We start from the raw sequence: 15,307 nt of genomic DNA on the forward strand, positions 1-15,307 counted from the left end.
TCAGCTTTTTCACCAGCTACTGGCCTAAAGTTGCGGGAGTCATCAATCAAAATACCCAGATATGTATAAGAGTTAACAACTTCTATTTCACTTTCCTCAAGAATGACTACTGAAATCATATTTTGTGGCCTATTCTTAGAGTTGGTAAACAATATAACTTTGGTCTTATCTGCATTGACAATGAGTTTCAGTTAAACTTGGGTATTTTGGACAACATTAAAAGCATTTTTGCAAGTACTCAATCTGTGTGAATGTATGTACACTGACCTTATAAAACCTTATTACTACAAACATACATGCAAAGACTGAAATGTTGCATGTTATTTTAATAACTTTAACTTTAACTTTAACAAGTTACATGTAATATAATGTATGTATGCATTTTGTCAATATAAAAATGTAACTGTGACAAAAAATAAAAGCAGACATGATGTACTGTGAAGCATTAACTTGACGCTGCAGTTTTAAAGTCCCTGGAAGTTGAGTTTCATAAAGTTATGAAACTGAAGAAAACCAAGAGCTTTCTTTAAAAAGAAAAAACACAATACAACTTTAAAACACAAGAGCATGCTTTGGAAAAATCTAATGTAAAGTCTGTGGCTCCAACATGCAAAAACACTGATGAGGCTATTAAATAAAAATAATGAAAAGTAACACTTGAAGTTAAAGCAGTTATGCTTTTAAAAACACAGACAATGTGACAGTTTCTGTCTGACAGTTTCTGTTTGACACAAATGGAACTTTATGTGAGTTAGCAGCAGATTTCTATGTTAAATTAGTGTGTGTACTGCAACAATAGGCACATTACAAAGTCTAAGCAGGCGAAGATGTCATCGTAATCTTAAAACTGATGACAAAGTCTGTGATCCTTTTCTGGTCAGCAGTCTATTGAAACAGGCCAAACGTAATAAAATTTTGCTAAGCCCTGCTTCAGTCCAGTCTCTATTAGAGTATCAGTCATTGTTCAATGGCTCATGTCCCCCCCCCCCCCCCATGGGTGAGCTGTGCTGAGGCATGCTGGACCCTTGTTTACCCTGGATCCTGAGTCTCAAGGGCCAGCTGTGTGTGCCTGGGCTCACATCGCCTTTATTTGCTTTTGGATCGGCCCAAACGATGCAGATCTAATTCTACAGAGCTCCACACAGATTACACAACTGCTCCCTGCAGCATTGGAGTTAATGCGATTTTGGTTTAATAGGTGAAGCGGCATCAGTTGAACCTGATCTGAAGTCAGAACAAGTCTGACAACTCTTGGTATTCCCGAACCCCATCAGTAATTCCTCCTCTTCATTCCTTCATTTCAAAGATCTTCGGCTCAGACAACAAAGAGAGCAGGAATTCCCCTTCAACTGAAAAAAACCTTTTTGAGTGACTCCATCATTAGAGCATCATTAAAGCTGATGCCGACATTGCTGGCCTGAGGAATGTAGAGAACAGAAATCACTGCTGTTTTATAAGAGACAATCAACATTCACCAGACAAGAGCCAAAAGTACTTGCTTTTTGACTTAGCGTTATGAGGTGGAGGTCTGCAGGAGGAGATGTCAGGGGAGATGAAAGGGCCCAAAAGGAGAGAGAAGCTGTTTGCAGATTTAGCAGAGTTCAGTAGTCTGTTGTCCAGATCCGGTGAATGCTCAGCAGCTCCTTTTGACTGCCGCCTGCTTAATTTGTTGTTGTACAATGAGCCTGTGCGCTTCTCTAAATCCATGCGCTGAATGCAGAAGGAGAGTCAATTATATCTGTATTAGCTAGTGTTGGCTGGACAATCCCTTTATACACACTCCCAATAAAGTGCTAGTGGATGTGTTTTGCTTTGATTCAGATACTGTGGCTATTTCAGAGATGCAACGCAGAACGGTGACCAAACTGCTAAACCTGTGGAAACTTTGCTTTGGTACATAAATCCTATTAAAGAAGCTGTCACATGTGGGTAACACACAGTGGTGGAATGTACGTGCAGCATGCACTCAGGTACTGTACTTAAGTACAAATGTGTGGTACTTGTACTTTACTAGAGTATTTCCATAGTATGCTACTTTATACTTCTTCAGAGGGAAACCTTTTACTGCACTACATTTATTTGATAGCTTTAGTTACTTTTACAGATTCAAATTGTAGACAAAAAATGTAAATGTGAAATGCTGCTTACATATTGATGTATCCTATATAATATTCCAATAATATAATATATAACAATCAGTTCTATAGTAGAATAGTTCTAGTAGTAGAATGTAAACTTGCATGTAAACAAATTCCAAGAGAATATACAGAGGACATAACCGTAGTGTAGCTGGGTAGCTACGGCCATGATAAAAGCATGACACTCCCTAGGATCTTTTTCTTACTTTTGGAGAGTACATTTTGCTAATGCTATATACTTTCACTGAAGATACATTTTCAGTGCAGGGCTTTTACTCGTAATGCAGTAAGGATCTGAATACTCCTCCACCTCTAATGACACAAAGTAAAATCCAGAAACATGATGACTATCAGATCACAACCATGTGAAGTTGTGTTTCCACGTCAGAGATGACAGCAGACTTCAAAGGTCCTGTTTGTACCAGTTAGTGCTGTGGGGTTTCTGAAACAAGTAAAGCCTGAAACCCAACACCAGCCGATCTGAGCTTCTGAGTGAAAGGACACCTGTGGGTGCTGCATTCACCTCCCACTTTAAGTAGAGGGATTTGCAGAATACCACAAACACAGGGTTGATGGTTCATTATGGAATCTAATTAAACTAAATATTAACAAATATTTGTACAACAATATGTGCTCTATTCCTCACGAACATTGGCAAAAGATCTGAAGGGATTTCCCCCTGCCAGGATGAGATATTCCATGTGCATTGTTGCTAGGGATTTCATACATTTGGGAGTGGCCAGATGTATTACATTTTTTTTTCTCGTTATTTTTTTAAAATTTGTTACAACCATCAATTGCGCTGTTTTTAAAACAGCTATTTTCCTGTTCAATTATTCCGTGTTTGATGTATTACCAGGACTGCAGGGTGCTTTATAAGAGGTCAGAATTTAAATAAATTAATATGAATTTGGAAATATTTCTCATGGCCTTATAGGGGTGGGTGCACTCAGTCGAAAGCTTCAAAGCTGCATGTTTGCACTACAAACGTGAGGGAAAGTGGAATTTTTCATGCGCTTTCACTTTATTCTTCCTTAATCGCATTACTCCCTTGGCTGTTTTCATACCTGCAGAAAAAAACCCTGAGATCAATTATATTTGACTCACTTTTCAAGCGGCTTGTTGTCATTTTGCCATCTGCAGACCAGCATGTCCAGTACAATGTGGTGTATTCAAGGAGCCTCTTTGGCTTTCTGAACAGAGAGGGACCCTTTTCTCTTGCTTCTCGCCCCAATTCAGGGCTTTCTTCTCCCTTTTAAGTGGGCTGTTGATGAGGTTAGTCTAATCAGATTAAGTCAACTCACATTGGTCTCTGCAGTTTGTTTTCCTTCCAAAGGCGTCCTGACATCTCCTATACTTTTTCTTTATCCTCCTCTTTGCACTTTTCATCCAGGCTTCCACCAAAAAAAAAAACCTTTCAGCAGGCGTCCCAATGGACTCCTTTATAAACCGCAGTTCCCCAATGATATAGGTTATTTAGAATGGGTCACTAGACTGCTATGCATGGGAAAGGCCTTTAAAGTTGTGCAGTGACGCATTTGGACATTTCCACTGGTGTCTGTGTGAAAGCCAGAGATTAGGTAAACACAAAGCGCTAAATCAAATTTTGGAAATTGCTGGAACCTTTAATTTGATTCCTAAATTAACGTTTGAGGGAAGTTTTGTAAACTACAACGCTAATGCAATCTACACTTTTATCTAGACACGGGTGAGAGTAGAGTTTTCACGGCCAACTTGTTAAATAGTTTTTAAGTGAAATAAATACACTTTTATTGTTTAGATTTCACAGGATATGGCTGTTACACGCAGTGGATAGAAAACAACAACCCGTAATTACCCAGTTAGGTCATCATATCAAGATTCAAGATTCAAAATCCTTCATTAATCCCCAAATGGGGAAATTCACACTGTTTTGTATGAAATAATCCTAAAAATCTCAACTGTCAAATGAAAAAAATCATACGTTGTTGTGAGCCTACTTACTATTCGAAACAAACTATGTTTTGAAAACCGCAGCATTGAAAAATTTTTACAGGAGAGGTTAGTGTCTGTAATATTTTACAAGATATGAGTACATTTGCTTTCTGAGAGTTTGATTTAGTTGTTTTAAACTATTCATGTCCTCAACTATTCATACAGGATCAAAATAGACAGACAAAGACAATGGCATAACAGTAACACACTGTGTGATTACATTAATAACATATAAAGAACTTAAAATTCACTTTGAAACAGATTTAGTAATTGGAGGGAGTCATAAAAGGAGGCAAAAGTTTGAAAAGTTCTTGACCCCACGGTAAAATCAATTCTTTTCCTTCAAATTGATTTGATTAATAGCTACAGATGCCCAGTTAAGAATATACCCCCCACCTGTAACTGTAAAACCTCTGAAGTTCTCATCAGTGGTGTGCCGTAACTTGATTCCCCCACTAATAACAGGCTTACAAAGACAATGAGCACAATGAGTACAGAGGAGGTCTTTTTTAGATGACTTCAGAGCCCCCCCTGAGAAAAGACATGGCAGCCCACTGACTGAATGGGGGCTGTAGAACCTTTTCAAGCTAATGGATCTGAGAGACTGTCCACATAATTACATTACAGCATTTCAGCAGCCCTTTGAGCTCCACACTTGCAGCTTGGGCACACCACAGCCCTTCATTCATATCATAGCTCCACAGTGGAATGTGCTATGACAGATATGGCCCTCTTGGGCACTATTGAACAAGGTTGCACTCCATGGGATTGGCAACCCCCTCATCCCTCTGCATACAAGTTCTTGGATTTAAAACAGAGGGTGGGCACTGCAAAGACAAAGGATCAAACGTGGAGGGCAAAGAAAATCTAAAAATTGACTTAGTGTCAAAGAAATGATGTTTGAGTGCAACAATATGCATATTTTCCTGTTAACCTTATTTTGTCCTATTCATTTTTTTTTCCAGCTTGCTTTACACATGACATACAACCAATTTTACAGTTATATAAGGTGAACATATTTATATTTTGTAAAAGATATCATGGAGCCAAGAAAATAGTTTTAATAAAGACAAATCAGGCAGAAAATCAGCTTTTTTCAGTCTTTTGGTTTAAACTGAGCTTGTGTCTAATCCATTCCAGCCAAAGCAAACGCATGTAAAAGAAGAACAAGACTTTTCACAGGCTGTGGTGAATGCTGCTAAATAAGTCAAACAGACGAACACAGAGCCGAAAGAGGCGCATTTGTCAGCACATTAACATACCAACTCATCAATCAATTTTTATTTAAAAAGAACCCCTCCAAACCTTCACAGGCCAAATTATTCAAATTGACTGTTTTCTTAATTTTTGACCAAAAGTGTAAATTCCACACAAAAGTCAGATTCAGTCTACAAAGTGGAAAATCCCTCAAACTAATATAACACAAAGCGCCAATTTTGAGAATATTCTTTTTGATAGCCGTATTAAAAGATGCCATTGATCTTTTTGTTCAATTTGTTGGTTCAAGAAATGCTTTGCTCTCTAGTTCTTCTGGGCACAAGAAATTACTCCTTTTGTGGAGGAGCAAAATCAATGCAAATGAATCCTTTATTCATTTCCCTGTGAATAATTCAAGTCTTTGCACTTTTGTTTGGGGCGTCGTGAGCTAAACAAAATCATAAGAAAAGTGCAGAATGTGAACGTTTATTAGCCAGTGGAGGAGAGGGATGACCCCTCTCATCAGTGACAAAGACTCCTTTATGGCGTTAGTGTGAACCCATGACGCAAGGGTATTCCACTCTGACTGACCAGCACCACAGGAGATCCAACATGTGCAAAAATGGTGCCCCAGTAATACCAACTCTTTTTACACCCATAATGGAGGTTAGAGAACCAAAAAAAAAGCCATAATCTCTGCCTATTCTTTAGTGCATGCTGAGGGACGAGGTGACAGGCTGCAGGCTGTTGACTTGACTTTTTATTATCATCATTAGGAATATGTGGTTACATTCTTCCATTTGGTAATATGAATATATTTATACATGCATTTATATCTTTTTTGTCTAGTTTATTGTAATGTATGGCTAACTTGCCTTAAAGGGGAACTCTCTGACCTGTTCACAGGTCTTGGGGAGTTTTACTGCATATGTGGAAACAAGTAGTATAAAGCCTTTTGTGGCTCAGAAGCTGTGTGAAATCTAATAAATGTTTAAGGTGGAAGACTACAAGTTGGAAAATGAAAAGATCTGTTGTGGAGTTAGAAAGAAGTGATCTTATCAGACCTCTGTCGGCCGCTCCTCAACTCGAGGCTACATTAGCTGCTACTAGCATAACACACCTGAATCTCTGAATCAACTGTTGGTGGTCATTCACTTTAATAGCCTTTTTATTGTTTAATTTCATATTTTTTGTAATAACTTGCTTAGATAGTAAACATTTTGTTAATGTTAATTTTGATTGTTGGGTGTTCTTCTAAACCCCTAATGTCTTCAGAGGCCTCTAACAGTTGCAGAGGTTGATGGAGACTTTGCTAGCTCCTGAGCTCTGGCACAGCCGTCCATGTAGGGCCTGGTTGGTTTAAATGTTGTCTTAAAGCTTACAAAACAGTTAATCAACTAATACAGTTTTCCTTATTATTATAAGAACAGATTTTTTCGTTAAAAAGACAGGACTTTGATTAACTACAGACAAATCACTTTCCACCACATTGAGAGCAAGAAATGCTGACTTTGCAAGACACTGGTGGAGTGACGATCCCTGACTTGATCCTTTATGTCACAGTTTTCTTGCTGAGGCTGAGCTCAGCACATTCCTGCACAAGGCCAGAGGTAAAATAAAAAGGACACACACTAGCAGGTCAGGATAAGTTGCTGGGACTATTTTAGGTCCAGAGTAAAATATTAACTGGTCAACTTGAACATCATCCCATCATCAAAGTCCCTTCTAAATCCCAAACATCCCTGCCCTTCCTTTTCCCTCTGATGTGGAGCATCACACCCTCCCTTTAACTTTTATTTTGGGCTAAACATTGGGGAGGACACAATTTGTGTCTCTGAAAACATCATGTATCAATCACATCAAAAGCCCAGGAAACAAAAGAAAAGGCTGGCAGCATCAGACAAACACTCCCATTAGTCACTGCACTTTCTTTCACATGTTTCACATCGCGGAGGAAGGAGGGGTTGTTTACTCTGGTATTTCTCACACTGTAAAGGCAAATGGAACCTACCGCCTGGCCCATTCAACATGCACTGAAACAAGTGGACTACTGTGTAGTCAATTACAATAAACACAGATCAAAGAGGACAAAATGGACTTCTGTTTCATAATACACAACGTGGCACAACCTTTTTCCTTACACGGCCCTCACACTCGATCTTCCCACACTCATATATAAACTCACCATTAATAAGGTCTGAAAAGTGTGATTTTCAGCTCTCCCTCTTGTGTTTCTCTTCCTTGGCCCAGCCCCCCGCCTGGTGCTGACCCAGCCAACAGACCCCCTCTGCCCCCTCTATGGTCCCCTCCAACCCTGGGAAGATGAGGCCCATGCCGGAGCTACGTTTTGGGCTCATTAGCAGCGCCCACCTGGAGGCTGCCTGGGGGCTAACAGGGGACCGTGGGGGCCAAGGCCTTGATCTGTTGGTTGTGAGCAGCAGTGTGACACACAGCGGGGACAGGGCTGCTGCAGCATAGCATACAGCACAGAGCACCATATGATATACAGTATATGCTCCAACAGTCCTGAGTTGATCAAGCTTAATCTGTTTAATTGTTCTTTGAGAAAAGGCACACCTCTCTCTTTTAACCCACCGGGAGCCCCCTTTCACCAATTCCCCCTCATAAAAGTCAGACAGAAAGTTTATAACTGTTTGTTTTGATGGTATCACCACAGTAGAAACAGTCTGTAAAACAATTATGGAAAAAGTACCTTTTTGTCTATGCTGTCTTTGAAGTCTAGCCACCATATACTAATTCAATATCTCATCAGCTGCTCTTCAATTTGACTAACAAATCACACCCTTGTTTAGGGGGAGTTGCTTGCTTAGAATCAGTATTTACTCACGGGGGTGAGGCTGAGGTGTGCTGGTGTGTCTCTGTGTAATACTACTCCGATGGTCTAGAGCCCCTGTGGTCAGACGCCCTGGATGTGGGGAGACACAGACACAAAGAAATAGCAAGTCTCCTGAGTTATGAGGCTCCAGTCAAGCCGACTGCATCCAGGGATTCCATCGCTGTTTGACATCACGGTATCGGAACGATTCTAATGGAATTTAGCTTTGGAGTTACACACATACGTATAGTGAATTTTTCAAATAGTTTCACATAATGCTGTTGGGGAGTTAACTTCTGCTGTCCTACTGAGGATCACCTAACCTGATTTACTAAACATCTGCTCCTTTTAAACAATAGAATTAAATGGGTCAATTAAAAAGAAAACAATTGCAAAAATGTAAAAAAAATAATTTTTAAGCCCACCCAACCAAAGCAGGTGACAGTATTATAAAATAATCATGTTCTTGCTTTTAATTCTTATTAATCAGGAAACCATTTAATGATCTTTACATTATATCCGTAAGAAATGATATTTCAGTCTTGCCCTGTATAGCCACACTATACCTGATCTATTACCAGGGTCACTGAGCTACTGCCACACAAATACATTTCAGAGGATTAAATTTGCATATTTCTGTTATGCAAATTTAATCCTCTGAAATGTATTTGTGTCTCTTTCATGGCTATGATGCTCTTTCTTAAAAATTAATTCCATAACGGAAATCTCTTCATAAGTGAGTCACTTTGGGACAACTACAACAAATTTGGACTCTTGTTGGACTAGTTGTTTTTCTTTTCAAATAGCAGACACAGGAGACTGAAAATGTATCCTCAACGATGCGAAGATCACGAGCATATCTCCCTCAATAACTAGGAACAATAATCTGATATTTTTGTTGAATGAAACAGTAGGGAGGATATTGTGGTTTAATTCAGCTAGTAAAAACAGCAGCTGTGTCCCTCAGACTGACTCCTCCTCTACATCCTTGGTCCTCCTGGGCCTGCACTGTGTCAATAGGACCTATACATTAAATTTAATGTTTTATATCCAATGATATCATACATATATGCAGAGGCATCGTGGTTGCAAAATTTGAATCTGTTTTTAGATTTGTTTGTTGAATCGTCTCTGCTTTCACTTTTTTGATGAATGCAAACCTTCTAAAAAAACAGTGCTGGGTTATAATAGCGAGCATTTGGTTTACCAAATCAAAAAGAAAGAGTCTGGGTTGCTACTGGTGAATATGAACAATGGGTGACTGGTAAATCTCAGTCACAGGCCACCACATCAAGAACAATTAGCATTAGCCTTACTCTCCAGGCTCACCCCTTAAGCAGGATGAAAAAATGTCCTGCTGACTAAGCACATTCCACCTGCAGCCTGCAGTTCAAAGGGCTCCCATGATGGTCACCCTCTGCACCTCACTGCTCCACTGCTATCCAGCCACCACCTGCCCCGAGGCAAAGCTCACCCTCCTCCACACCGCGGGTGACCCGGTGCTCCATCATCAACATCTCAGCACATTAACAACACATGGAACTGCTCTGACCGCTAGCTGAGGCGCTACCTGCCAGCTAAGAGTCTCAGGTGATGTTTGAATGGGCTTCACTTGAGAATTAGACACACCTCTCCCCCCTCAGAGAGGAGGCACGAGGGAGGCAACATATGGCCAGCTTCGGATGAATTCCCCTACTGTTTCAAAGGACTCTCAGAAGCCTTGAGGGAGATCGGAACTTCACGCTCCTCTTTACTAGATTAAGTATAATAATCTCCCAGTAACGAGACTTTAAATCTAGAGCGGTAAAACACTGGGCCTTAGGGTTCACTTCCATACAGTGCATGCTGTTTCCCCTTTAACACTTTATTTTATGACTGCAAGTAAGAGTTAATGCTCCTCATCAACTTTCCCCTCATCTACGAGCAAAGAGGAAGATTTGTTAGTTAGGCAGAGACTCCCCAAATGTTGTAATCTGAATCTGTGTGTCATTTTAGAGGACCAAACCACTGGTGACAGAATAAATAGTCTACATTTATGAGTTTGTGAGATTAAATGAACTTTCCAGTTATTCCAACACAAGTCTGACTTTAATAGGTTTAGCTATAATTTAATAGTAATACGATTGTGCTCACTAAAGTAATTGCTGACATCTGGGAACATCATTAACCAAACCAAGACTGCAATCTTTGGTTGTAAACAGAGTGGCCAGATTATCTAAACCACTTCTAAAACACTGATAAAACAGCAGTGAGCGCACCCAAAATGTTGGTAATAATCCCTTGTTGCACAGGAAAACTGTATCCAGGCACAACTGTGGCAAGTAATGTATGTCGCTGTTGAACCACAAAGTCAGACTGCAAATGGACTTTTCTTTAGCAGTGCTACCATGCTCCCACATCTCAGCAGTTAACTTGATGAGTACAATGTTGTTGCCACGCTAGCTGCATTGTTAATCAGGTTAACATTTTTGGTTTTGCGATAAATATCTTGACAACTATTTCATGGATTCTCAAAAGAAAATTGGAACTGAAGGTTTGTTGATCCCTTAACTTTTCATCTAGTGACATCATCAGGTCAAATTCTTAATTTGTCCAACATCTTGGTTTATGATCAAATACCTGCACAACTAATAACAATCTTATCAGCCTTAACTGTGTTGAGTGTTAATTATACCATACTAAACAAAGATTGAGAACATGGTATGGTAAATATTACACCTGGTAAACATCAGCATATTTACATTGTTCCTGTCTGGCAATGCGAGACCACAGAGACGCTAACGTGGCTGTAGACTTTAAAAGTTTTGAACAATAGGAAGGATGGCCACGACTATAAAAATAAGATTCAAATTGCAGTTAGTTAGTTATTTAGTAAATTTTTTTTAATAAGCCAGCAAAGTGGTTACTTTAATTACTTTGAAAAGTAAAGGTGTCTTTGCGATGTTTATGACTGCAAGTAAGAGACTTCTCTGTTTCTGTCAACTTTAACAGAGATGTTTTTTGGATTGAACTGCCTTCATGTTGCTTGCAAGTATTTGTCAATACACCCAGATTACATACTCGCACAATAATAAACAGCAGAGCATGAAGAAGACAGCATAAAACTTAAGTTAGCCTTTTCAGCTCCCCTTCTCAAATAAAAAGAGCAGAAACTCATTAACTAATATTTAAATAAAATGTTTATCTCTCTCCCTGCTTAAGCAAGCAAACTCCTTGTTCCATGATCCAGAAAAAAATAGAGAAAATATAATATCATTCAGATGATGGGCAGTAAGCAGATAAAAACAATAAGCACCAAAAGAAAAAAACTTTGATGCAAACTTTAACGTAACATATGTTTTTTGTAACTGTTCAAACAGTGCTGTAAAGGACAAAAGTAACGTAAAGTCTCTGTGAGTACTTTTCATTAAAAACGGTGAGGCAAAATGGCACCATTGTAAAAGTTATCTATCCCCAACTCTTACTGACACAAGGACAAAAAAGTCCCTGGTTACCTATCTTTGGAATTACTGTTGAGTTCATAATAAGGCAAGGACTCCCACTGGAGTGTTTATTAGGCAGATGCCTTCACTAGGCTACAGGACCGGGATACAGGACACAGCCTGGGGTGCTGCACCCTCTTTCCTCTCTACTCATTTAATTTGGAGCTGAAGTAGCAGAGGCAGGAAGGAACCCCAGCGATGGAAGATATTAGACTGTGAGGGGTGGCCTTGACTAGGAAATCCATCCTGAAAACAGAACTCATGTTAGGTAGAAATCAGTCGAGAGACTTCTTGTGGTCATCAACATCTTTCTGGAGCTGCTTCATTTGTAAAGAAGTCATATTTTTTTGAGGTAGAGCACTGGTTTCCAACCTTTTTGACATATGTCCCCTTAAGAAAAAGCAAGTTCTGAGCGCTTATCACAGGCTTAATATGTCTGAACTCAAGTCCTGCGCAGTTCAACCAAAGAGGGACTCTTCCTTTACAATGTGTTTCATTTGAGTCATTTTTTAGATGCTTTAAAGGAGAAATCCGGCGCAAAATGAACCTAGGGGTTAATAACACGTGTACCAAGTCGGCTGTTCTCTGGGATATGTTTTCATGCGAATGTAACCAGTTTTTAGTGCAAACCGCTAATTAGCTTATAAAGCTAGTCGTCGGGGCACGGGTATAAACTATCTTTTTAATAAACTCTCTGTACACTTACAAAGTTCACAGTTTACATGAAGGGACCCTCATTATACAACAGCTGAAGTGTGGTGCTATTTTGAGCCTTGTTAGTGGCAATTTCTTTTTACTTTACCAGAGCCCTGACGACTAGCTTTATAAGCTAAGCAGTGGTTAAAACTGGTCATATTTGATAAGAATGAAAACATATCCCAGAGAACTGTCGACTCACACGTGTAATTAACCCCTAGGTTCATTTTGCGCCGGATTTCTCCTTTAAGGGCTAAAGCTATTCCGTTTTTAGACATAAAATTAATCATTTGATAAGCAAGAAAAAGATAAACATAGTTTCATGTCGGATAAATGTTAATCTCACGACCCATCAGATTTACTATTTTGCAACCTCTTTGTGAGGCTTCAGGTTGGGACTACTGACTTAGAAAAGGTTTTAACTTGTTTTCAATATTTCCTGCCAAGACTTTGATAAGAAGATTTAGTCTGTATGATAAATATAAAATAACAGGCTAAATATAAAGCTAGTGCCAGGAGATAATTAAAAAAAAATACACCTACCAGCCCCACTTAACAAATAAGGTAACTTCTCAAGTTTAATTTTTTTAACTTTGGCTGGCTCATTTCCCTTGCTCCCAGTCTTTATGCTAAGCTTACCATCTCCTGGCTGTAGCTTCATATTTACCGTAGAAACATAAGAGCAGTATCAATCTTTTCATCCTGTCAAAATGTCCCTTTTATAAATTATATTTATTTTTAAATATAATCTTTTGTGATTTGTAAAGTAATTTCCATTTAGGAGCATTTGGGTACACTCAAGGTTGAAAATGTACCTTTTAAGAGGATGTTAAAATTGACAGATTACAATGCAGTGTGGCAATTAAAAGTGTCACAAATCTAAACAGAAGGTTATGCCAGACTTGTCTTTGTGGTCATATTTATAGTTGTTATAGTGTAGTACTAGGTAGTTGTGTCGTTGGTTCTGTCTCTGCATCAGGTCAAAATGAGTATGTTTTGGTTCTAAACTAAAAAACATGCTGAGGACAATGACATTCCAGTCTGGAGACAACCAAAACCTCCTCACCAGGAAAAAGGACCAAAACAAGGTTTCTCTGCTTGACAGTGTCTCTTCCGACCTTATGCCAGACAGCCGACTGGAAATGCCAGGAATGCTAGACTGCTGCTCGATAGGAGACCATGTTCCACTTATTGGCTACTGGTGGGCAGAGCCACGGGGACAATGTCCAAGATGAGTTCCCACACAATAGGAACAAGACATTTATGACTCTTCGGCCACGGAAAAATTGAAAGGTTCACACTCAGGACACTCACGGCTCTCGTACATCCACTGACACACTGGGAGAGATGCTGCTCTGGGCAGACACCCCTCACATTTTTGGGCCGTGTCTGAAAGGCTGAAGAAAAGGTCTCCCCTGAACCCAACCAGGCTGTCCCTTTTGGGTGATTTAAATGGCCTCTTATTACCTTTCTCAGCCATTGTCTCTCTACTGGTATCCCACTCGTATAATGCTTTTAATTATTAGTTTCACAAGAACTCATTAGACAGCAGCCAGCAGAATCCTTGCTTGGTATTTGACTGGCATGTAAAAATTACTAGTGCTAACCCAGACAACCAATTTGAGAAATTCAGACTCACTAAAATCTAGTAAGTGGAAAAGAAATATGTAATAAGAGGACTTATCACTGTTTTTCCCTGATATCTGTTAATTATAGTTTACAAAAGACTGACTTTGAATAAGTGAGATCAAAGTGAGCACAAATGTGAAACCTAATCCTTCACATTTTAAGGGCATTACACAAGGAACAATAGAGGGAAAGGTACTCAAGTAACTTACCCAAGCATACAATCATGTGAGAAGTTAAATAATTGCATTTAATTGTTAGTATTAAAGTGTATATCAAACTAAAAGGTTAGTTGAAGTAAAAAATCATCAATGTCATTGATAGTCTATTATATGTAATAATATGTATGTGACTTTTGTGTTATTGATCTAACCCATCATATTTTATTCACCCATACTGAATTTTTTTTATACAAAACCTAAAGTAGGTAAATAAATTAAATTGAGATAAATGTACAATATCACATATGAAATCTAGCTGTGTAAAATAAAATAGAAACAGAGATGTTGACCCCCTCATAGCTCATTTGGGGTTTTACTGTATGTATATTCAAGAGATTTGTCTTTGTCTTGGGACAGATTAACATACTTTCAAATTACTCATTCTGCTGTTAAATGCAAATGAATTGTAGTCAATTATTAAAAAAGTATTGAGAATCACTTATCAACTATGCAAAAGACTGACTGACACAATTTACACACAAGAAATAATTGATATTTAGTACAACACAAGCCGGAGACAACGTTAAACATACATTTCATACGATTCATTATTTGATCTCAGGGTGATATTTTTGAGGGCTCGTTCAGCCTGTAGCTCAGTGTTGAGACAAACTCACTCCATTCACCTTAAAGCCGTCAGACCTGGAGTGCCACCTACTGGTGTCACATCAGAAAAGCAGGGAAAAACTGAATTGTACAGATTTATAATTTAAAATACGAAATAGGCAATCAAGTATAAGAATCTAGATTTATTTTGGGTTTAGTTTTATTCTTTAGTTTCTGGGAAAGATATGCAATTTTACAGTATACATTAATTTGTAATGGTTTTAAGATACTATATGAGTCTCCTTTAGTATCAGAAATCTTTTTCTGATTCTAAATGTTATTTTCCAGTTGAGAATTTCAGTTCTGAATGCTCCTTTTTTGTTCAATAGAAAGGTGTGTGATTAGTTGCACCTATTAGTGAAAGCCTCTTTTTATAATCATTACACATTCATCCTTCCAATTAGGAGCACGGACGTACCAAACCTTTTCATGAGTCTTCCATTTCCTCACTTATATCCATTGTTCTCCGTAGCTGGTCCACTGCTATTTGAACCCTCATATCCAGACCTTTCCCAATTAGACCCACCTTCC

This window comes from Perca flavescens, chromosome 7 (genome assembly GCF_004354835.1).
Source record: "Perca flavescens isolate YP-PL-M2 chromosome 7, PFLA_1.0, whole genome shotgun sequence".
Lineage (NCBI taxonomy): Eukaryota > Metazoa > Chordata > Actinopteri > Perciformes > Percidae > Perca > Perca flavescens.